This window comes from Triticum urartu, chromosome 4A (assembly GCF_056163025.1).
Source record: "Triticum urartu cultivar PI428250 chromosome 4A, HENAU_Tu73, whole genome shotgun sequence".
Classification (NCBI taxonomy): Eukaryota; Viridiplantae; Streptophyta; class Magnoliopsida; order Poales; family Poaceae; genus Triticum; species Triticum urartu.
Window position 1 is genome coordinate 72,679,559 of NC_141876.1, and position 23,296 is coordinate 72,702,854.

Here is a 23,296-nt window from a genome sequence, read left to right on the forward strand (position 1 = left end):
TAAAGATGTGCAATGAATTCGAAAGATTTTCTTCCCCTAGATATGAACTCTTTCTCCCCCTGAATCTTATATTGGATAATGGGAGAAGGTGGGGTAAGAGAAAATCAGAGCAAGAAATGGTACAAACAACGATACATTAACATGTCTTTCCCTTCTTAAAGACATGTGACTTCTCTCCTCTATTGTTAATAAGCATCTGGAGAAGCTAAGATGTGATATCTCTCCCATGTGATAAGCTTTGATGTGCTTTGTCTCTCCCCCTTTGACATCAATTTCCAGGAAGGGATCTTCTAGAGCATGAGTCAAATAGGTCTGGTCCTTTAGACACACTACAAAGCAGCATGTAGTTTAAGATGCGAGTCGAGGACAAGAATCATCGAGTGGAGCTGGATAAGAAATGAGATTTGCAATGTCAAAAAGTTTTCTCAGTAGTGAAATCGGTAACGCCAATCCGTGTTCATCGGTGACACCGAGTTGACAGTGTCAAGGATGATGCATATCAGTCAGACCAGGTTAGTCTGTGTCGGTTGTACCGATGAACTATCTACAAGTAATCCCTGTAGTTCGGTCTAGCCGATAGGCATGAATCAGTGAGTCCGAGTTTAAGGTAGAGAAAACAATTTGTCAACTCAGCTCACTTGGCAATCCAAATCTCACAAGGATTTGCAAGGAATTAACTGAAGGATTTGCAATGAGTTAGATGCAGAAAATACAGAGAAAAGCATACAAAAGGAAAATAAATCTAGATGAAGTTTTTTTTTGAAAAAGGGAACCAACAAGCAAGAAACATATGCAAGAGCATGAATAAGGAGAACAAAGAAACACTAGAGAACTTCATCTAGAGAAGGTCGGTGAGAAAGTCACCTATGTTAGAGTATATTGACTGAGGAGTCAAGTGATGACACTTCATCGTAGGTCATACTCATCGTTTAAGCTCAAAATGGGATTACCATTTTTTGTTTAAGCATTTTGATGTTTTCACATCTCGTTGAGTTGCTTTGACTCATGACTTGGGTCAAAACTTCTCTAAGATGGAATAACATACCTTGGGTGGTGGTGTTGATCTTGATCATGTAGTCAAACTTGTGTTGGATGCTCAAAGTTGATGTAGTTCATCAAGAGTTGGGAGCACCACTTATAGTTTGAGTTCATCTTCCTACATGGGTTAGTCTTGCAAGGAAGAGCACTTGTGTATCCAAAATTATAATCATGAAACTTGATACCAAATGAAATTTGATATATAGAAATTGTCAAAGGATATGTTGAGGGGATTCATGCTTCCTTGTATTCAACAACCATATAGTAGAAACTTGGTGACGTAGAGATTGCTCAAGATGTGAGTGACTTGCAATCTCATAGATTTGGGCTCATCCAAGTACCTATAAGGGTTAGATAAAATGCAAGGGTACAAGTATAGATCCAAGACATATGATCATCATTATAAGAGAAATATCAAGGATTAGTCAAAAGGCTCATGCCTTGCATGTATCCAAATGGAGTTTCTACTCCAAGTTTGAGGCACCAATAATGTTCAATTCACCTCTCAAACGGAAAAATACTTTCTCATCAAGCAGTTTGGTAAATATATCCACCAATTGCTTATCGGTTAGAACATGCTTAAGATTGATGTCTCCTTTAGCAACATGATCTCGATGAAATGATGATGAACTTCAATATGCTTAATTTGAGAATGTTGCATGGGATTGTGAGTAATCTTAATAGCACTTTCATTATCACAAAGCAATGGAACATGTTTCACATATATACCATAATCCTTAAGGGTTTGGTTCATCCAAAGTAATTGAGCACAACATGATCCGGCGGCAATGTATTCTCTTCAGTGGTGGATAAAGATACCGAGTTTTGTTTATTGGAGGACCAAGACACAAGAGATCTACCAAGAAATTGACAAGTACCTAACATGGACTTTCTATCAACCTTGTCACCGGCATAGTCCGAATCGGAGTAGCCAACAAGATCAAAAGAAGACCTCTTAGGATACCAAATGCCAAAATTTGGTGTATGAATTAAGTATCTCATTATCCTTTTCACAGCCTTAAGATGACATTCTTTAGGGGCCGCTTGATATCGTGCACACATGCACACACTTAGCATAATATCGGGATGGTAGGCACACAGATATAACAATGATCCAATCATAGAGCGGTAAACCTTTTGGTCAACCGATTTTCTATCCTTAGTCAAGTCAAGATGTCCACTAGTAGGCATGGGTGTTTTCATACCTTTGCTTTCTTGCATCTTGAACTTCTTGAATAAGTCCTTGGTATACTTTGTTTGGGAAATAAAGGTACCCTCCTTAGTTTGCTTTATTTGCAAACCAAGAAAGAATTTGAGTTCACTCATCATAGACATCTCAAACTTCTCCGACATTAGCCTTCCAAACTTTTCACTAAAATGAGGGTTAGTTGATCCAAATATGATATCACCCACATAAATTTGGCACACAAATAATTCACCATTAACCCTTTTAGTAAAAAGTGTAGAATCATTTTTCCAATCTCAAAGCCTTTTTTAATAAGGAAGTTAGTCAAGAATTTATACCAAGCTCTAGGAGCTTGTTTAAGACCATAAAGAGCTTTGTGAAGTTTGTAAACATGATTAGGTTTCTTGGGATTAACAAAGTCGGGAGGTTGTTTAACATGACTTCCTCCTCAATTTCTCCATTTAGCAAAGCACTTTTGATGTGCATTTGATATAACGTAATTAATGTCATGATGATTGGCATAAGGAAGTAAGATGCATATGGACTCAAGTCTAGCAATGGGGGCATATGTATCACCATAGTCCATACCTTCGACTTGAGTGTAGCCTTGGGTGAGGAGACGAGCCTTGTTTTGTGCAACTTGTCCATCTTAATCTTGCTTGTTCCGAAACACCCACTTGGTTCCAATGACATTTTGGTTGTCGTCCATCTTTTCTACCAATGTCTACACTTGATTCCTCTCAAAATTGTGTAGTTCTTCATGCATATAATTCACCCAATCCGGATCATCAAGAGCTTCTTCAACCTTCATAGGTTCAATACTAGAAATGAATGAGTAATGTTCACAAAAGTTAGCCAAACGAGTTTTAGAGCGAGTTATTCTCCCGGTTTGAATATCATCAAATTTTTGTTCGACGGGATGATCTCTTGAGACTCTTTCTCTAACTCGTGGGAGCTTTTGTTTGGGTCGGGGTGGAACATCCTCTTCATTGTATTGTTTTTCCTCTTGTCCTTCTTCATTGTTGTTGGAGTTGTTGTTCTCTTGTGGAGGTGGAGAAGGAGGTCGATGAGATTCATATTGTTGTACTTCCTCGTTTCCTTCGTATTGACGTGTTCCACTCGTGGATGCCTCCATGTCAACTTGTGGTTCACCTTGGTGTGAAGTTGAGGCTTCCACTTGAACGGACGAGGTACTCTCCTTCACCTCTGTTGGGCGAATCTTGCTAATAGACAAGTCTTGAAATGCTTCCGAGGGATCTTTATCTCCTACATCAATTGGCAACTTCTCTACTTGCGAGCCGTTAGATTCATCAAACTTCACATCTTCCATATCTTCAAACTTTCAGGTGAAATTGTTGTAGACACGGTAAGTGTGAGAGTTTGAGCCATAACCAAGTAGGAAACCTTCATGAGATTTAGGGGCAAATTTTGAACGTCGATGCTTGTCAAGAATGTAGCACTTTGAGCCAAATACTTGAAAGTATCCAACTTGGGGTTTGTTACCGGTAAGAAGCTCGTATGCTGTCTTGCCGAGAAGCTTGTGAAGATATAGTCGATTTGTTGCATGACAAGCTGTCTCAACCGCTTCTGCCCAAAAGTGTTTTGGCGTCTTGTATTCATCAAGCATCGTTCTTTCCATCTCAATAAGTGTCCGTTCTTCCTCTCAACAACATTTGTTGAGGCGTGTATGTAGCCGGGAACTCATGTGAAATCCCTTCTTTGTCAAGAAAGGTATCCACATTGGCGCTCTTGAACTCTGTTCCGTTGTTGCTGCGAACCTTCTTGATCTTCAGTTTAAATTGATTTTGGGCCTTCCTAGCAAAGTTCTTGGAGATCTTTTGCACCCGCGATTTCTCATCAAGAAAGAACACCCATGTAAATCTTGAAAAATCATCAACAATGACCAATTCGAACGAGTTACCACCGAGACTCTTGTAGGCGTTGGGACCAAAAAGATCCATATGAAGTAGCTCGAGCGGTCTTCTCGTGGTCATAATGTTTTTCACAGGATGACTTCCTCCAACTTGTTTTCCTGCTTGACAAGCATTGCAAAGTCTATCCTTGTAAAATATAACATCTTTAACACCAAGGATATGATCACCTTTAATAAGATTATCAAGATTTTGCATGCCCACATAACCTAACCTCCTATGCCATAACCAACCTTTAGAAGATTTCACAATTAGGCAAGTTCTAGGTTGAGCTCTACGTATACCGGTAAAGACCATATTATGATTATCTCTTCGAAACACTTGGCAATCTACTTCAGTAAATAGGACATTGAAACCGAAATCGGCTAGTCTAGATACGGAATGTAAAGTATAGCCAAGATATTCAATGAGCATAACATTTTGGATGGAGCTGTCATGTGAGATGGTGATAACCCACAAGTATAGGGGATCGCAACAGTTTTCGAGGGTAGAGTATTCAACCCAAATTTATTGATTCGACACAAGGGGAGCCAAAGAATATTCTTGAGTATTAGCAGTTGAGTTGTCAATTCAACCACACCTGAAATGCTTAATGTCTGCAGCAAAATATTTAGTAGCAAAGTAGTATGGAAGTAACGATAACAGTGGCAAAAGTAACAATAGAAGTTTTGTAGTAATCGGAACAGTAACAACGGAAAAGTAACGAAGCAAAGATCAGTATGTGAAAAGCTCGTAGGCAATGGATCCATGATGAATAATTATGTCGGTTGGCATTCATCATGCAATGGTTAATAACATAGGGTGACACAAAACTAGCTCCAATTCATCAATATAATGTAGGCATGTATTCCGAATATAGTCATACGTGCTTATGGAAAAGAACTTGCATGACATCTTTTGTCCTACCCTCCCGTGGCAGCGGGGTCCTATTGGAAAATAAGGGATATTAAGGACTCCTTTTAATAGAGTACTGGACCAAAGCATTAGCACTTAGTGAATACATGAACTCCTCAAACTACGGTCATCATCGGGAGTGGTCCCGACTATTGTCACTCCTGGGTTGCCGGATCATAACACGTAGTAGGTGTCTATAACTTGCAATATCGGACCAAGAACACAAATATATTTATGAAAACATAATAGGTTCAGATCTGAAATCATGGCACTCGGGCCCTAGTGACAAGCATTAGGCATAGCAAAGTCATAGCAACATCAATCTTAGAACATAGTGGACACTAGGGATCAAAGCCTAACAAAAGTAACTCGATTACATGGTAAATCTCATCCAACCCATCACGGTCCAGCAAGCCTACGATGGAATTACTCACGCACGGCGGTGAGCATCATGAATTTGGTGATGGAGGATAGTTGACGATGACGATGGCGACAAATCCCCACTCCGGAGCCCCGAACGGACTCGAGATCTGCCCTCCCGAGGAAGAACAGGGCTTGGCGGTGGCTCTGTATCGTAAAACGCGATGAATCCTTCTCTCTGGTTTTTTTCTCCTCGAAAGAGAATATATGGAGTTGGACTTGACGTCGGTGGAGGTCCAGGTGGCCCACAAGGTTGGAGGGTGCACCCCCCACCCTTGTGGCTAGGGTGTGGGCCCCTGCTGCTGATTCTTTCGCCAATATTTTTTATTAATTCCAAAACTTGGCTCCGTGAAGTTTTAGGTCATTCCAAGAACTTTTTATTCTGCACAGAAATAACACCATGGCAATTCTGCTGAAAACAACGTCAGTCCGGGTTAGTTCCATTCAAATCATGCAAGTTAGAGTCCAAAACAAGGGCAAAAGAGTTTGGAAAAGTAGATACGATGAATATGTATCAACTCCCCCAAGCTTAAACCTTTGCTTGTGCTCAAGCAATTCAGTTGACAAACTGAAAGTGATAAAGAAAAACTTTTACAAACTCTGTTTGATCTTGTTGTTGCAAATATGTAAAGCCAACATTCAAGTTTTCAGCAAAGATTATGAACTAACCATATTCACAATAACATTTAGGTCTGACGTTTACTCGTATCAATGGCATAATCAACTAGCGAGCAATAATAATAAATCTCAGATGACAACACTTTTCTCAAAACAATCATGATATAATATAACAAGATGGAATCTCGTTAGCCCTTTCTGAGACCGCATAACATAAATGCAGTGCATCCCTGAAGATCAAGGACTGACTAGACATTGTAATTCATGGTAAAAGAGATCCAGTCATAGTCAATATAAATTAATAAACATGCATACAAATGACAGTGATGCTCTCTAACTGGTGCTTTTTATAAGAGGATGATGACTCAGCAATAAAAGTAAATAGATAGGCCCTTCGTAGAGGGAAGCAGGGATTTGCAGAGGTGCCAGAGCTCGAGTTTTGAAATAAAGAGGAATAATATTTTGAGCGGTATGCTTTCATTGTCAATGTAACAACTAAGAGATCTCGGTATCTTCCATGCTACATACATTATAGGCGGTTCCCAAACATAATGGTAAAGTTTATACCCCCTACCACAAACAAGCACACTCCATGGCTGGCCCGAAACAATGGGTACCGTCCAACTAACAACAATCCTGTGGGAGTTTTGTTTCCAATTATTTTGATTTTATTTGCTTTGAGCAAGGGACTGGTGTCACAGCCCTAGCTCAGCTCCCGTTGTACTTGCTTGATCATCATGTCATCATGTTTAATTTCCAAATAAATTTGAAATGGGGATGTTCAACCCTAGCACCAGATGAATTTCAACTAGGTTCAAATTCAAATATTTTCAATGAACCCAAAGTGCCTCCAGAAAAGTTCATGATTTTTTATGAAGGTGAAAACCTCTGCCAAAAATGATGAACATATTTCTAAGACATTCTGGATTTTTGAATTAACTCATATTGTATTTGAATTGGGGCATTTAAATCCTATAAATATTTTAAATGCTCTAATAATTCTGAAACTAGTTGAGGGTTGTTGGGAATAATTTCAACAAAGCCCACAAATATTTTCAGGAATTTTAAAAATGCTTTAGTATTTTTACTAAATCGAAACAAAACATAATAAATAGAAAACAAAAAGAATTATAAAAGAGAGAGGACTCACCTGGGCCACTTACCTGGCCTGCCAGTCGTCTTCTCCACCACGCCAGGAGGACAGCGCACGTGGCCACGCGCGCGAGCACGCGCCTGAGCCACCTCATGCTTCCGCCGACGCTAGAGGCTGGCTGGAGACGCCACACACCCCGACCACTTTGGCCTATCCACTCCTCCTCTCCCCTCCTCTGCTCTCTCCCCATAGCGCACCTGAGCGTGCTCATCACCGCCGCTCGCTACCAATGCAGCCACCGCGCACGCCTCGCCTCTCCACTGCGTCCAGTTGCTCTGCCGACCTCCGTGTCCTCTCCACGCTGACGAAAGCAAGCCGAGGAGCACCAGGTCATCGCCTTCGAGCTCGTCACCACCGCATCTACTCGCCGGACTTCACCAATCGATTCGCCCTCTCTGATGCGTCCCTGAGCCCCTGAGCCGCTCTCCATCCTCCCTGTGAGCTGCCGCATCTCCCCCTTCTCTTTTTGCTGATGTTTGTGCACTCTAGCTAGCCCCACCACCTGACCCGGGAACCCTGCACACATCCTTCAGGGCCGTAGTGGAAACCTCGGCTGGACTCCATGCGGATGGAACCTGAATAGGCGATAAACCTGGACTAGGGACTTGTGTGGTTAGTCAGGTCGTGGTCTACACCCACGTCGGCTTTCGCTTGAAGTTTGCCAAGCATATGTCGTGTGCAGACGCTAAGTGGTGGAAACATGTGTGAAGAAGTACACCCCTGCAGGGTTAACATCATCTATTCGAATAGCCGCGTCCGCGGTAAAGGACTACTTGGTTGCTTATACAGGTCATAGACAAGTGAAAGTGGATACTCTAAAATGCGCAAGATAAGCGTGAGTGCTATGGATGGCCTTCTCGTAGGGAGATGGGAGCGGATCCATAGTGGTGTATTGATATGGTGAATATGTGGACTCATGTGCGCCACCTCAAAAGAGTTACTAGCAGTCATAGTACAGGATAGCCACTGAGTCAAAGCTGGCTTGCTGAAATTAAACTCCACCACCCCCTTTGTTGATACGGATGCATATGTAGCTAGTTCTGATGTAAATCTTGCTTGGTACATTTGTACTCACGTTTGCTTAATTTATGTTTTTGAAGAGAGACTTCAGTCTCACTAGTAGTTCCATGTGGACTTTGACGTTTAACTTGTTTCCTCAGCTACGATCTTGTGCTCTCAGCAGGGTCTTGTAGACAGTCAGGCATCTCAGCCTTTTCCATTTGTAGTTGTCTATACTCGGACAAGTTAAGCTTCGGCATGTGCTTATTGCTTGTATGACTTGAATGCTGGGTCATCAGATGTAACATCCCAAATTTTCAATTTGGAATGTTATACATTAGGTCATCACTGCATATCATATTTTATTTGCTTTTGGCCTGATCCAGAAATTCTACGCAACTCAAGGACCCACGGAGAGAGTTGGGGATTTCGTTATCTTCATATTTGAGTTTTTCTCAAATTTTGAAAATAGGATCATTGATTTTATTTATTTTATCTTCAATTATTTCTATAATAAAAATATGAGAGAGGGAATAAAATGACTTTCCCAAAATAAAGAAATATTGAAGGTTTAATAAAAAATCAAGTAAGATTTTATTTCGGATTTTTTTCTCGCTATTTTATTTGAATTTAGGAAAAATTGCACGTTTTCAAAACTGCATTTTAGGGCCAAGAAAATGTTCATCCTGTTCTAATATTTTATTTTGACGGTGAAAATTTGTTTTGGCATTTTTAGATTTTTATTTATTTTTCTAGGATTTTCTTAGTTCGGCGGGATTATTTAAAAAAAACCCCACGCGCCCGACTGGGCCGAAGGCCCAGCCGAGCCGGCCCAGCCGCCGCCGCCTCAACGCATCCGGAACGGGACCGGAGTCCCAATCGCCGCCGCCGCCGAGTCCGGGAGGGCCATGCTGCCTCAACCCCTCCCGCAAGCCACCGCCGGAGCTGCCGCCGCCGCAAGCCATTGCCGCCCCGCCGCCTTGCGCTGTCGCCGCAAGCCACCGCCGCCCCGCCGCCTTGCGCCGCCGCCGCCAGGAGCCGCCGCCCCACCACCCCACGCCGCCCACCGCCACCGGAGCCCCGCCGGACCTCGCCGGAGCCCGAGTCGAGGTAGCTGCCCGCCACCCCGGCTTTCTAAGAAAAACCGATCCGTTTTTTTAGAAACCCTAGGTTTATTTTTTAGATCGGTTTTATCGGTTCTTTTATTTAGCGAGCGTTCACTCATTCGTTCATTTTAATGAACGCGTTCACCGTTTAGTTTCAGATAACAAACATTCGTACATTAATCTGTTCATCAGTTTTCTTTTTCTCGGATTTTCCGCGATTATTTCTGATCGCGATTTCTGATCCGATTTTCATTTTAGTTTGTCTTTTCGCTCGTTTATCAGAATCAGGCGATTCAAGCGCCTGGAGTTTCGTCCAGAAACCCTCTTTCCATTTAACCAACTCAAACAAGTTTTTGCTTCTGTAAAATTTGACTTAGATCCAGATTAGTAAAAGAAGTTTGTTTCTTTCGCCGTTTGCCTTTCGTTGTTTCGTTCGATTTGATTCTTTTTGCAAACCGGAGTTCTTAAGTTAAACTTTCTGGTTAGATTTGTTATTTGAGTTTTACCCGTGCATTAGATGAGTACTTATTGTATGCTTGTTTGTTGGCGATAGAGTACCCGGAGTGCGTCGCTTGCTACTTTGAATCTCTAGGTTTCGCGGATCATTAGCAAGGCAAATAACACTTTGATCATATCCCTTCATACCCACTTTTATTGCATTAGATCAATCCTCAAACAATTGCATGATTAGGATCTAATTAAATTGTGGGTTTTGGGAAGTAGATGAGGTAGTACCTATTACCTGTTTCATTATCAAACCATGGGAGTTACTTCTACGTTTGCTTATTATGCCATGCTATGCTAGTAAACGTGGATTGGATGAGTGTATCCATGACAGATGTGAGATTGATAAATTAATGGTTTATTTAAGGTGGCAACTTAAACACACATCTGGGTGGATTGAGGCACCTGGGTATTCCAGCGATTGCCTATTTTTCTTTATGGACCGCCACCCAGGCTCAAAGGGATCATGAGATTATTCATACTAGAAACTTCCGTGTGCAGCCACAAGCTACTATGGGCTCTAGCATAGTTGACTAAGTCGTGCGAACTCTTACAGTGGTAGACTAGCAGATGTAGGGGATGTAGGTTGGTACTGTCTACCCGATCGTAAGGTGCTAGCACTTCTGAAAGACTATGTCTCGGTCATCCATTTCTCAAAAATCATGCAGTGCGAGAATCCCAATGGAGGAGATCGAGTCTTGTGGGGAAAAGTGCGCAAACCTCTGCAGAGTGTATAAACTAATTATGGTTAGCCGTGTCCCTGGTTATGGACATCTTGAGTATCTAGTACTTGGATTATCATGTGAATCTCATCATGTTACTTTAATTAATACTATTGGGTTTTAATGATGATACTTAATTTGGGATTGAGAGGATGTCTATCTTCTCAATGTTTAACAACCACCATGATAGTTAAATAAAATTTATTCCTTTGCAGTAGGGAAAAGTTGGCTTTATGCAAAAACTGTAACCGTAGAGCTTTCCACCAGCCATATATGCATGTAGTATAGCGTTATTCTTTCATTACTCTCTATGTGTTACATTGCCAACATATTCCATGTGCTGGCCCGTTTTCGGGCTGCAACGTTCATGTTGCAGACTTTTCAGACGACGAGTAAGGTGCCTTTAGGTCGTGGTTCTATACTCAGTGATGCCGTTGGAGTTGATGGACTCACTTATCTTCCAAGCCTTCCGCTGTTATCGTTATTAGATAGCCTTAAGCCATATTATTTGCAATAAGTTCTCTTTTGAGACATTTGATGTAATAAGTGTGTGATTGCTACTCTGTTATAAATCCTTCAAGCACTGTGCGTGTCAGCATTACTGATCCAGGGATGACACTAAAGCACAGAGATTAGACTGTTTGAGGTCTGGTCGCTACAAGATGTTATCAGAGCACACGCTGACTATAGGACACGACCACTAAGCTAAAAGCCCTAGATCACTACTCACTCTTCTCATTTCTGACTCCTCATCTTTTCTACTCTTTTAGGATGGCGGATGCAAGGAACAAATTCACGCAACCGGATGAAGATACACCCTTTGGATGTCACTTGAAGGAAGTCACTAGATACCTGAACATCGGAGTACCAAGCTTCACCGGGACCTACAACGCCACTTTACCTGAAGAGGAACGTTGGATGATTCAAGTTCAAGTTCCAGGAAGGACGTTCATGCCCGTCACTGAGCCCATAGAGTTTTCCTTTGATGCACCAACCTGGAGTCTAGGAAAGAGCATGGCAGCCCACATCACTATGGGGCGCATTAGAGAAGTTTACCACAAGGATCTCAAGGATACTATCTACCAGATTTGTGGGCGCCGAGATGAGTAATGGGAGATGATCAGCACCAGGAAGGATAGATCAATTGCAGCTTTCATCCAGGAGTTAAACCAGCACATTCGATGCTAGGAGAACCAGATGTGTGCAGACATGATAGACCTGAAGAAAGCCATGACCAAGGTCACGGAGCTGGAGGAAGAACTCAAGTCTACACGCGATGGATATGAGGAGGAAATAGCAACACTAGTAGAGAAGAATGATGATCTAAAGAAGAAGCTAAAAGTGTTCATGGGATTTCCCGCAACTGGAGGAGAAGACAAAGATTGCACTTGTCCAGAGAACTCATCATCATTGACGACACCGACTCGGACCCAGACGATAGCGATGATGACTATGTTGATGAAGCTGGAGCAGATATCATGGAGTCTTCATCGGAGCAGTTTTTCTAGTCGACCACCATAACACTAGTAGTATTCTCCCATGTATCTAGTATAGCCCGAGCACTTTTTGTAACGATAGATAGACTGTTGTATGCCCTTGTTTGATTGAATGAAGTGATTTTGTTTGCATTTGCCTCATGTGCATATGGGTAGTGCTTTCCCTCTAGACCTCATTCTATTCTATATTCTCATCTTTTCTAAACCCCAGATGCCTCCGAGACGTGACAATGGATTTGCTTTCCCACCGAAGCTCACTCAGTTGATCCAGCAGCAGAATACGTTGATGCAGTTGCTAGTCCAGAATCAGAATCAAGGGAACAACAACAACAACAACAACAACAACCCACCACCGCCACCACCTGTTGATCACTTAACCCGTTTTCTTAGGCTGAATCCGCCGGTGTTCTCTAGTAGCACCGAGCCTATAGTAGCAGATGATTGGCTCCGCATGATTGGAAGGGAGTTAACCACTACAGGATGTACTGATGCTGAGAAGGTGCGCTTTGCCGCACATCAGTTGGATGGACCAGCAGCATCATGGTGGGAAAATTACACTGTCACCTACCCAATAGCCATGGTGACATGGGACCAATTTCAGTAGGCTTTCCGTACAACCCATGTTTCAGCAGGAGCTATGGCCATGAAGAAGCGTGAGTTTCGCAACTTGCGCCAAGGAGGACGAACAGTTGGCCAGTATGTGGATGACTTTAGTAAGCTAGCACGTTATGCCCCAGATGACGTTGCTACGGATGCAGCTAAGCAAGAGAAGTTTCTGGAAGGACTGAATGATGAGTTGAGCATGCAATTGATGGTGGCAAGCTTCAAGAACTACCAGGAGTTGGTAGATCACGCTCTTATGATTGAAGGGAAGCAGCAGTAGATTGAAAACCGCAAGAGGAAGTATGGACAAGGGAAGTACAATTCTGGAGCTCAGCAGAAGCCACGTTTTACCCTGAAACTGGGAGGACATTTTCAGCATACCCATGGAGGAGGCAGCTCGCACAATCATAATGGCCCCAAGAATGGTAATGGGAATGGAGGAAGCAACAACCAGAACTATACCAACCCATCAACGCCAGCCAAGAGAGACCTGAGCCAAGTCACTTGCTATAAGTGCCAGAAGACTGGACATTACGCCAATGAATGTCCTGAAGCCCAGAATGGAAATGGCAATGTAAGCTCTAGGAAGAAGCCTAACCCTTTCAATAGGGGACAGGTGAACCACGTTAACGTGGAGGAGGTTGAAGCTCAGCCAGATGCAGTAATAGGTAAGTTTTTGGTTAAGTCATTTACTGCACTCGTTCTTTTTGATACTGGTGCATCGCGTTCATACATCTCAAGAGGATTTATGGATAAGTATAAACTACCAACCCAAGCCCTTAGATCACCCATGTTAGTAACCTCACCTGGAGCAGAGTATATGGCTAGTCTATGGTGTGATCGGTTACCATTAAGGATTGGTAACTATGTATTTCCCTCGGACCTAATAGTATTGGAATCTCAAGGATTAGATGTGATATTAGGCATGGATTGGTTATCGAAGTATGGAGGGAACATTTAATGCGCCAGTAAGTCAATTTTGCTTACGATGCCAGAAGGAAGAAGGATCAAGTATGTATCCCGGCATGTGCCGAAGAGGACTCAAGTAAATTCCTTATCAGGAGTTGTGCAGGAGGAAGTACCAGTGGTGAAGGATTTCCCTAACGTATTTCCAGAGGAGTTGCCAGGCATGCCACTGGATAGATATATTGAGTTTTTTTATTGAGCTTTTGCCAGGCACATGGCCCATATCTAAGAGACCATACAGGATGCTCGCAAAAGATTTGGAGGAGATTAAGAAGCAAATTAAGGAGTTACTGGATAAAGGTTATATTCGCCCAAGTTCTTCGCCTTGGGGATCGCCAGTACTTCTAGTGGAGAAGAAGGATGGATCGTTATGGATGGTTGTTGATTATCGTGGATTGAATGAAGTAACAATCAAGAACAAGTACCCACTGCCAATGATCAATGATCTGTTTGATCGATTGCAAGGAGCTAAGGTATTTTCCAAGATCGATCTGCGATCAGGATACCATCAGTTAAAAATTCGAGAGCAGGATATACCTAAGACGGCTTTTACCACCAGGTATGGGCTGTACGAGTATACAGTTATGTCATTTGGTCTGACTAACGCAACTGCATATTTCATGAACTTGATGAACAAGGTGTTTATGGAGTTTTTGGATAAGTTCATCGTGGTGTTGATTATTGATATTTTGGTCTACTCAAAGAATGAAGAGGAGCATAAGGAGCATTTGTGTTTGGTACTTGAGAAGCTCAGAGAACATCAGTTATATGCCAAGTTCAGCAAATGTGAGTTTTGGTTGAAGGAAGTTGGATTCCTCGGACACGTTATATCCGGAGAAGGTATAGCAGTAGATCCCACCAAGGTTGTCACTGTAACAAATTGGGAAGCACCCACAACAGTTGGAGAGATCCGGAGTTCTCTTGGACTTGCAGGATACTACCGAAGATTCATAGAGAATTTCTCAAAACTTGCAAAGCCTATGACGGAGTTGTTGAAGAAGGATACCAAGTTCAAATGGACTGAGGAATGTGAGGCCAGTTTCCCGGAGTTAAAGAAACATTTGGTTACCTCACCAGTGTTGATTTTGCCAGATCAGCGCAAGGATTACGAGGTATATTGCGACGCTTCATGTCGAGGACTTGGAGCAGTGATTATGCAGGAGGGAAGAGTTGTTTCGTATGCTTCACGATAGTTGAAACCTCATGAGTTGAATTATGCCACGCATGATTTGGAGTTAGCAGCCGTAGTGCATGCATTGAAGACTTGGAGACATTTTCTCATTGGAAACCATTGTGAAGTATACACGGATGACAAGAGTTTGAAGTATATTTTCACGCAGAAGGAGCTAAATCTCAGGCAAAGGAGATGGTTGGAGCTCATCAAGGATTATGATATGAGATTGCATTATCATCCCGGAAAGGCTAACATAGTAGCCGATGTGCTGAGCTGTAAGAGCCATGTCAACATACTAATGACGGGAGATTTACCGAAGGTGTTAGCCGAAGACCTGTTGGAAATATGCCCTAGAGGCAATAATAAAATGGTTATTATTATATTTCTTTGTTCATGATAATTGTCTATTGTTCATGCTATAATTGTGTTATCCAGAAATCGTAATACATGTGTGAATACATAGACCACAACACATCCCTAGTGAGCCTCTAGTTGACTAGCTCGTTGATCAAAAGATAGTCATGGTTTCCTGACTATGGACATTGGATGTCATTGATAATAGGATCACATCATTAGGAGAATGATGTGATGGACAAGGCCCAATCCTAAGCATAGCTCAAAGATCGTGTAGTTTGTTTGCTGTAGCTTTTCCGAATGTCAAGTATCATTTCCTTAGACCATGAGATTGTGCAAATCTCGGATACCGTAGGAGTGCTTTGGGTGTGCCAAACGTCACAACGTAACTGGGAGACTATAAAGGTACACTACAGGTATCTCCGAAAGTATCTGTTGGGTTGGCACGAACCGAGATTGGGATTTGTCACTCCGTATGACGGAGAGGTATCTCTGGGCCCACTCGGTAATGCATCATCATGATGAGCTCAATGTGACCAAGTGGTTGATCACAGGATCATGCATTACGGTACGAGTAAAGTGACTTGCCGGTAACGAGATTGAATGAGGTATTGGGATACCGACGATCGAGTCTCGGGCAAGTAACGTACCGATTGACAAAGGGAATTGTATACAGATTGATTGAATCCTCGACATCGTGGTTCATCCGATGAGATCACCGTGGAGCATGTGGGAGCCAACATGGGTATCCAGATCCCGTTGTTGGTTATTGACCGGAGAGGCGTCTCGGTCATGTCTGCATGTCTCCCGAACCCGTAGGGTCTACACACTTAAGGTTCGGTGACGCTAGGGTTGTAGAGATATTAGTATGCAGTAACCCAAAAGTTGTTCGGAGTCCAGGATGAGATCCTGGATGTCACGAGGAGTTCCGGAATGGTCCAGAGGTAAAGATTTATATATAGGAAGTCCAGTTTCGGCCATCGGGAAGTTTTTGGGGGTCACCGGTATTGTACCGGGACCACCGAAAAGGTCCCGGGGGTCCACCGGGTGGGGCCACCTGTCCCGGATGGCCCCATGGGCTGAAGTGGGAGGGGAACCAGCCCCTGGTGGGCTGGTGCGCCCCCCCTTGGGCCTCCCCTACGCCTAGGGTTGGGAAACCCTAGGGGTGGGAGCGCCCCCCCACTTGGCTTGGGGGGGAAGCCACCCCTTGGCCGCCGCCCCCCTTGGAGATTGCATCTCCTAGGGACGGCGCCCCCCAAGGCCCCTATATAAAGAGGGGGGAGGGAGGGAAGCCGCACCCCTTGCTCTTGGCGCCTCCCTCTCCCTCCGTAACACCTCTCCTCCCCGCTTGCGCTTGGCGAAGCCCTGCCGGGATCCTGCTGCATCCACCACCACACCGTCGTGCTGCTGGATCTTCATCAACCTCTCCTTCCCCCTTGCTGGATCAAGAAGGAGGAGACGTCTTCCCAACCGTACGTGTGTTGAACGCGGAGGTGCTGTCCGTTCGGCACTTGGTCATCGGTGATTTGGATCACGACAAGTACGACTCCATCAACACCGTTCTCTTGAATGCTTCCGCGCGCGATCTACCAGGGTATGTAGATGCACTCCTCTCTCCCTCGTTGCTAGATGACTCCATAGATTGATCTTGGTGATTCGTAGAAAATTTTGAAATTCTGCTACGTACCCCAACAGTGGCATCATGAGCTAGCTCTATGTGTAGTTTCTATGCATGAGTAGAACACAAAGCCGTTGTGGGCGTGGATATTGTCAATTTGCTTGCCGTTACTAATCTTATCTTGATTCGGCGACATCGTGGGATCAAGCGGCCTGGACCGACCTTACACGTACACTTACGTGAGACTGGTTCCACCGATTGACATGCACTAGTTGCATAAGGTGGCTGGCGGGTGTTTGTCTCTCCCACTTTAGTTGGATCGGATTCGATGAACAGGGTCCTTATGAAGGGTAAATATAAATTGGCAATTCACGTTGTGGTTTTGGCGTAGGTAAGAAACATTCTTGCTAGAAACCTATAGCAGCCACATAAAAACTTGCAACAACAATTAGAGGACGTCTAACTTGTTTTTGCAGCAAGTGTTTTGTGATGTGATATGGCCAAAGGATGTGATGAATGATATATGTGATGTATGAGATGATCATGTTCTTGTAATAGGAATCACGACTTGCATGTCGATGAGTATGACAACCAGCAGGAGCCATAGGAGTTGTCTTAATTTATTTGTGACCTGCGTGTCAACATATAACGTCATGTAATTACTTTACTTTATTGCTAAACCGTTAGCCATAGTAGTAGAAGTAATAGTTGACGTGAGAACTTCATGAAGACACGATGATGGAGATCATGATGATGGAGATCATGGTGTCGTGCCGGTGACGACGATGATCATGGCGCCCCGAAGATGGAGATCAAAAGGAGCAAAATGATATTGGCCATTTCATGTCACTATTTGATTGCATGTGATGTTTATCATGTTTTACATCTTATTTTCTTAGAACGACAGTAGCTTAAATAAGATGATCCATCGTAATAATTTCAAGAAAGTGTTCCCCCTAACTGTGCACCGTTGCGAAGGTTCATTGTTTCGAAGCCCCACATGATGATCGGGTGTGATAGATTCTAACGTTCGAATACAACGGGTGTAAGCCAGATTTACACACACAATACACTTAGGTTGACTTGACGAGCCTAGCATGTACAGACATGGCCTCGGAACACGGAAGACCGAAAGGTCGAGCATGAGTCGTATAGAAGATACGATCAACATGAAGATGTTCACCGATGTGGGCTAGTCTGTCTCACATGATGATCGGACACGGCCTAGTTAACTCGGATCATGTTTCACTTAGATAACTAGAGGGATGTCTATCTGAGTGGGAGTTCATTCAGTAATTTGATTAGATGAACTTAATTATCATGAACTTAGTCTAAAATCTTTACAATACGTCTTGTAGATCAAATGTCCCACGTTGTCCTCAACTTCAACGCGTTCCTAGAGAAAACCAAGCTGAAAGATGATGGCAGCAACTATACGGACTGGGTCCGGAACCTGAGGATCATCCTCATAGCTGCCAAGAAAGATTATGTCCTAGAAGCACCGCTTGGTGACACACCTATCCTAGAGAACCAAGACGTTATGAACGCTTGGTAGTCACGTGTTGATGATTACTCCCTCGTTCAGTGGGCATGCTTTACAGCTTAGAACCAGGGCTCCAAAAGCGTTTTGAGAGACACGGAGCATATGAGATGTTCGAAGAGCTGAAAATGGTTTTCCAAGCTCATGCCCGGGTCGAGAGATATGAAGTCTCCGACAAGTTCTTCTGCTGTAAGATGGAGGAAAATAGTTCTGTCAGTGAGCACATACTCAAAATGTCTGGGTTGCATAACCGCTTGACTCAGCTGGGAGTTAATCTCCCGGATGACGCGGTCATTGACAGAATCCTTCAGTCACTTCCACCAAGCTACGAGAGCTTTGTGATGAACTTCAATATGCAGGGGATGGAAAAGACCATTCCTGAGGTATATTCAATGCTGAAATCAGCAAAGGTGGAAATCAAAAAGGAACATCAAGTGTTGATGGTGAATAAAACCACTAAGTTCAAGAAAGGCAAGGGTAAGAAGAACTTCAAGAAGGGCGGCAAGGGAGTTGCCGCGCCTGGTAAGCAAGCTGCCGAGAAGAAGCCAAAGAATGGACCCAAGCCTGAGACTAAGTGTTTTTATTGCAAGGGAAGTGGTCACTGGAAGCGGAACTGCCCCAAATACTTAGCGGACAAGAAGGCCGGCAACACTAAAGGTATATGTGATATACATGTAATTGATGTGTACCTTACCAGTACTTGTAGTAGCTCCTGGGTATTTGATACCGGTGCGGTTGCTCACATTTGTAACTCAAAGAAGGAGTTGCAGAATAAGCGGAGACTGGCGAAGGACGAGGTGATGATGCGCGTCGGGAATGGTTCCAAGGTCGATGTGATCGCCGTCGGCACACTGCCTCTACATTTACCTACGGGATTAGTTTTAAACCTCAATAATTGTTATTTAGTGCCAGCTTTGAGCATGAACATTGTATCAGGATCTCGTTTAATTCAAGATGGCTACTCATTTAAATCTGAGAATAATGGTTGTTCTATTTATATGAGAGATATGTTTTATGGTCATGCCCCATTGGTGAATGGTTTATTCTTAATGAATCTCGAGCGTAATGTTACACATATTCATAGTGTGAATACCAAAAGATGTAAGGTTGATAATAATAGTCCCACATACTTGTGGCACTACCGCCTTGGTCACATAGGTGTCAAACGCATGAAGAAGCTCCATGCAGATGGACTTTTGGAGTCTCTTGATTACGAATCATTTGACACGTGTGAACCATGCCTCATGGGTAAAATGACCAAGACTCTGTTCTGAGGAACGATGGAACGAGCAACCAACTTATTGGAAATTATACATACTGATGTGTGCGGTCCAATAAGTGTTGAGGCTCGCGGTGGCTATCGTTATGTTCTCACCCTCACTGATGACTTGAGTAGATATGGGTATGTCTACTTAATGAAACACAAGTCTGAGACCTTTGAAAAGTTCAAGGAATTTCAGAGTGAGCTTGAGAATCAACGTGACAAGAAAATCAAGTTCTTGCGATCAGATCGTGGGGGAGAATACTTGAGTCACGAATTTGGCACACACTTAAGGAAATGTGGAATAGTTTCACAACTCACGCCGCCTGGAACACCTCAGCGTAATGGTGTGTCCGAACGTCGTAATCGCACTCTATTGGATATGGTGCGATCTATGATGTCTCTTACCGATCTACCACTGTCATTTTGGGGCTATGCTTTAGAGACTACCGCATTCACTTTAAATAGGGCTCCGTCGAAATCTGTTGAGACGACACCGTACGAATTATGGTTTGGGAAGAAACCTAAGTTGTCGTTTCTAAAAGTTTGGGGATGCGAAGCTTATGTCAAGAAACTTCAACCTGAAAAGCTCGAACCCAAATCAGAAAAATGCGTCTTCATAGGATACCCTAAAGAAACTATTGGGTATACCTTCTACCTCAGATCCGAAGGCAAGATCTTTGTTGCCAAGAATGGGTCCTTTCTAGAGAAAGAGTTTCTCTCGAAAGAAATAAGTGGGAGGAAAGTAGAACTTGATGAAGTATTACCTCTTGAACCGGTAAGTGGCGCAGCTCAAGAAAATGTTCCTGAGGTGCCTGCACCGACTAGAGAGGAAGTTGATGATGATGATCATGAAACTTCAGATCAAGTTGCTACTGAACTTCGTAGGTCCACGAGGACACGTTCCGCACCAGAGTGGTACGGCAACCCTGTCTTGGAAATCATGTTGTTAGACAATGGTGAACCTTCGAACTATGAAGAAGCGATGGCGGGCCCAGATTCCGACAAATGGCTGGAAGCCATGAAATCCGAGATAGGATCCATGTATGGAAATGAAGTATAGACTTTGACTGACTTGCCCGATGATCGGCGAGCCATAGAAAATAAATGGATCTTTAAGAAGAAGACAGACGCGGATGGTAACGTAACCATCTATAAATCTCGGCTTGTCGCTAAGGGTTATCGACAAGTTCAAGGGGTTGACTACGATGAGACATTCTCACCCGTAGCGAAGCTGAAGTCCGTCCGAATCATGTTAGCAATTGCCGCATTCTATGATTATGAGATATGGCAAATGGACATCAAAACGGCATTCCTTAATGGTTTCCTTAAGAAAGAATTGTATATGATGCAGCCGGAAGGTTTTGTCGATCCTAAGAATGCTGACAAGGTGTGCAAGCTCCAACACTCGATTTATGGGCTGGTGCAAGCATCTTGGAGTTGGAACATTCGTTTTGATGAGATGATCAAAGCGTTTGGGTTTACGCAGACTTATGGAGAAGCCTGCATTTACAAGAAAGTGAGTGGGAGCTCTGTAGCATTCCTCATATTGTATGTGGATGACATACTGTTGATGGGAAATGATATAGAATTCTTGGAAAGCATAAAGGCCTACTTGAACAAGTGTTTTTCAATGAAGGATCTTGGAGAAGCTGCTTATATATTAGGCGTCAAGATCTATAGAGATAGACCGAGACGCCTCATTGGTCTTTCACAGAGTACGTACCTTGACAAGATATTGAAGAATTTCAAAATGGATCAGTCAAAGAAGGGGTTCTTGCCTGTATTGCAAGGTACGAGATTGAGCACGGCTCAATGCCCGACCACGGCAGAAGATAGAGAAAAGATGAGTGTCGTCCCCTATGCCTCGGCCATAGGGTCTATCATTTATGCTACGTTGTGTACCAGACCTGATGAAAACCTTGCCGTAAGTTTAGTAGGAAGGTACCAAAGTAATCCCGGCATGGAACACTTGACAGCGGTCAAGAATATCCTGAAGTACCTGAAAAGGACTAAGGATATGTTTCTCATTTATGGAGGTGACGAAGAGCTCGTCGTAAAGGGTTACGTCGATGCTAGCTTCCACACAGATCTGGATGACTCTAAGTCACAAACCGGATACATGTATATTTTGAATGGTGGGGCAGTAAGCTGGTGCAGTTGCAAGCAAAGCGTTGTGGCGGGATCTACATGTGAAGCGGAGTACATGGCAGCCTCGGAGGCAGCACAAGAGGCAATCTGGGTGAAGGAGTTCATTACCGACCTAGGAGTCATACCCAATGCGTCGGGCCCGATGACTCTCCTCTGTGACAACACTGGAGCTATCGCCCTTGCCAAGGTGCCCAGGTTTCACAGGAAGACCAGGCATATCAAGCGTCGCTTCAACTCCATTCGTGAAAGTGTTCAAAATGGAGACATAGAGATTTGTAAAGTACATACGGACATGAATGTGGCAGATCCGTTGACTAAACCTCTCCCTAGAGAAAAACATGATCAACACCAGAACTGCATGGGTGTTCGATTCATCACAATGTAACTAGACTATTGACTCTAGTGCAAGTGGGAGACTATTGGAAATATGCCCTAGAGGCAATAATAAAATGGTTATTATTATATTTCTTTGTTCATGATAATTGTCTATTGTTCATGCTATAATTGTGTTATCCGGAAATCGTAATACATGTGTGAATACATAGACCACAACACGTCCCTAGTGAGCCTCTAGTTGACTAGCTCGTTGATCAAAAGATAGTCATGATTTCCTGACTATGGACATTGGATGTCATTGATAACAGGATCACATCATTAGGAGAATGATGTGATGGACAAGACCCAATCCTAAGCATAGCTCAAAGATCATGTAGTTCGTTTGTTGTAGCTTTTCTGAATGTCAAGTATCATTTCCTTAGACCATGAGATTGTGCAAATCTCGGATACCGTAGGAGTGCTTTGGGTGTGCCAAACGTCACAACGTAACTGGGTGACTATAAAGGTACACTACAGGTATCTTCGAAAGTATCTGTTGGGTTGGCACGAACCGAGACTGGGATTTGTCACTCCGTATGACGGAGAGGTATCTCTGGGCCCACTCGGTAATGCATCATCATGATGAGCTCAATGTGACCAAGTGGTTGATCACAGGATCATGCATTACGGTACGAGTAAAGTGACTTGCCGGTAACGAGATTGAATGAGGTATTGAGATACCGACGATCGAGTCTCGGGCAAGTAACGTACCGATTGACAAAGGGAATTGTATACGGATTGATTGAATCCTCGACATCGTGGTTCATCCGATGAGATCATCGTGGAGCATGTGGGAGCCAACATGGGTATCCAGATCCCGTTGTTGGTTATTGACCGGAGAGGCGTCTCGGTCATGTCTGCATGTCTCCCGAACCCGTAGGGTCTACACACTTAAGGTTCGGTCACGCTAGGGTTGTAGAGATATTAGTATGTGGTAACCCGAAAGTTGTTCGGAGTCCCGGATGAGATCCTGAATGTCACGAGGAGTTCCGGAATGGTCCGAAGGCAAATATTTATATATAGGAAGTCCAGTTTCGGCCATCGGGAAGTTTTCGGGGGTCGCCGGTATTGTACCGGGACCACCGGAAGGGTCCCGGGGGTCCACCAGGTGGGGCCACCTGTCCCGGAGGGCCCGATGGGCTGAAGTGGGAGGGGAACCAGCCCCTGGTGGGCTGGTGCGCTCCCCC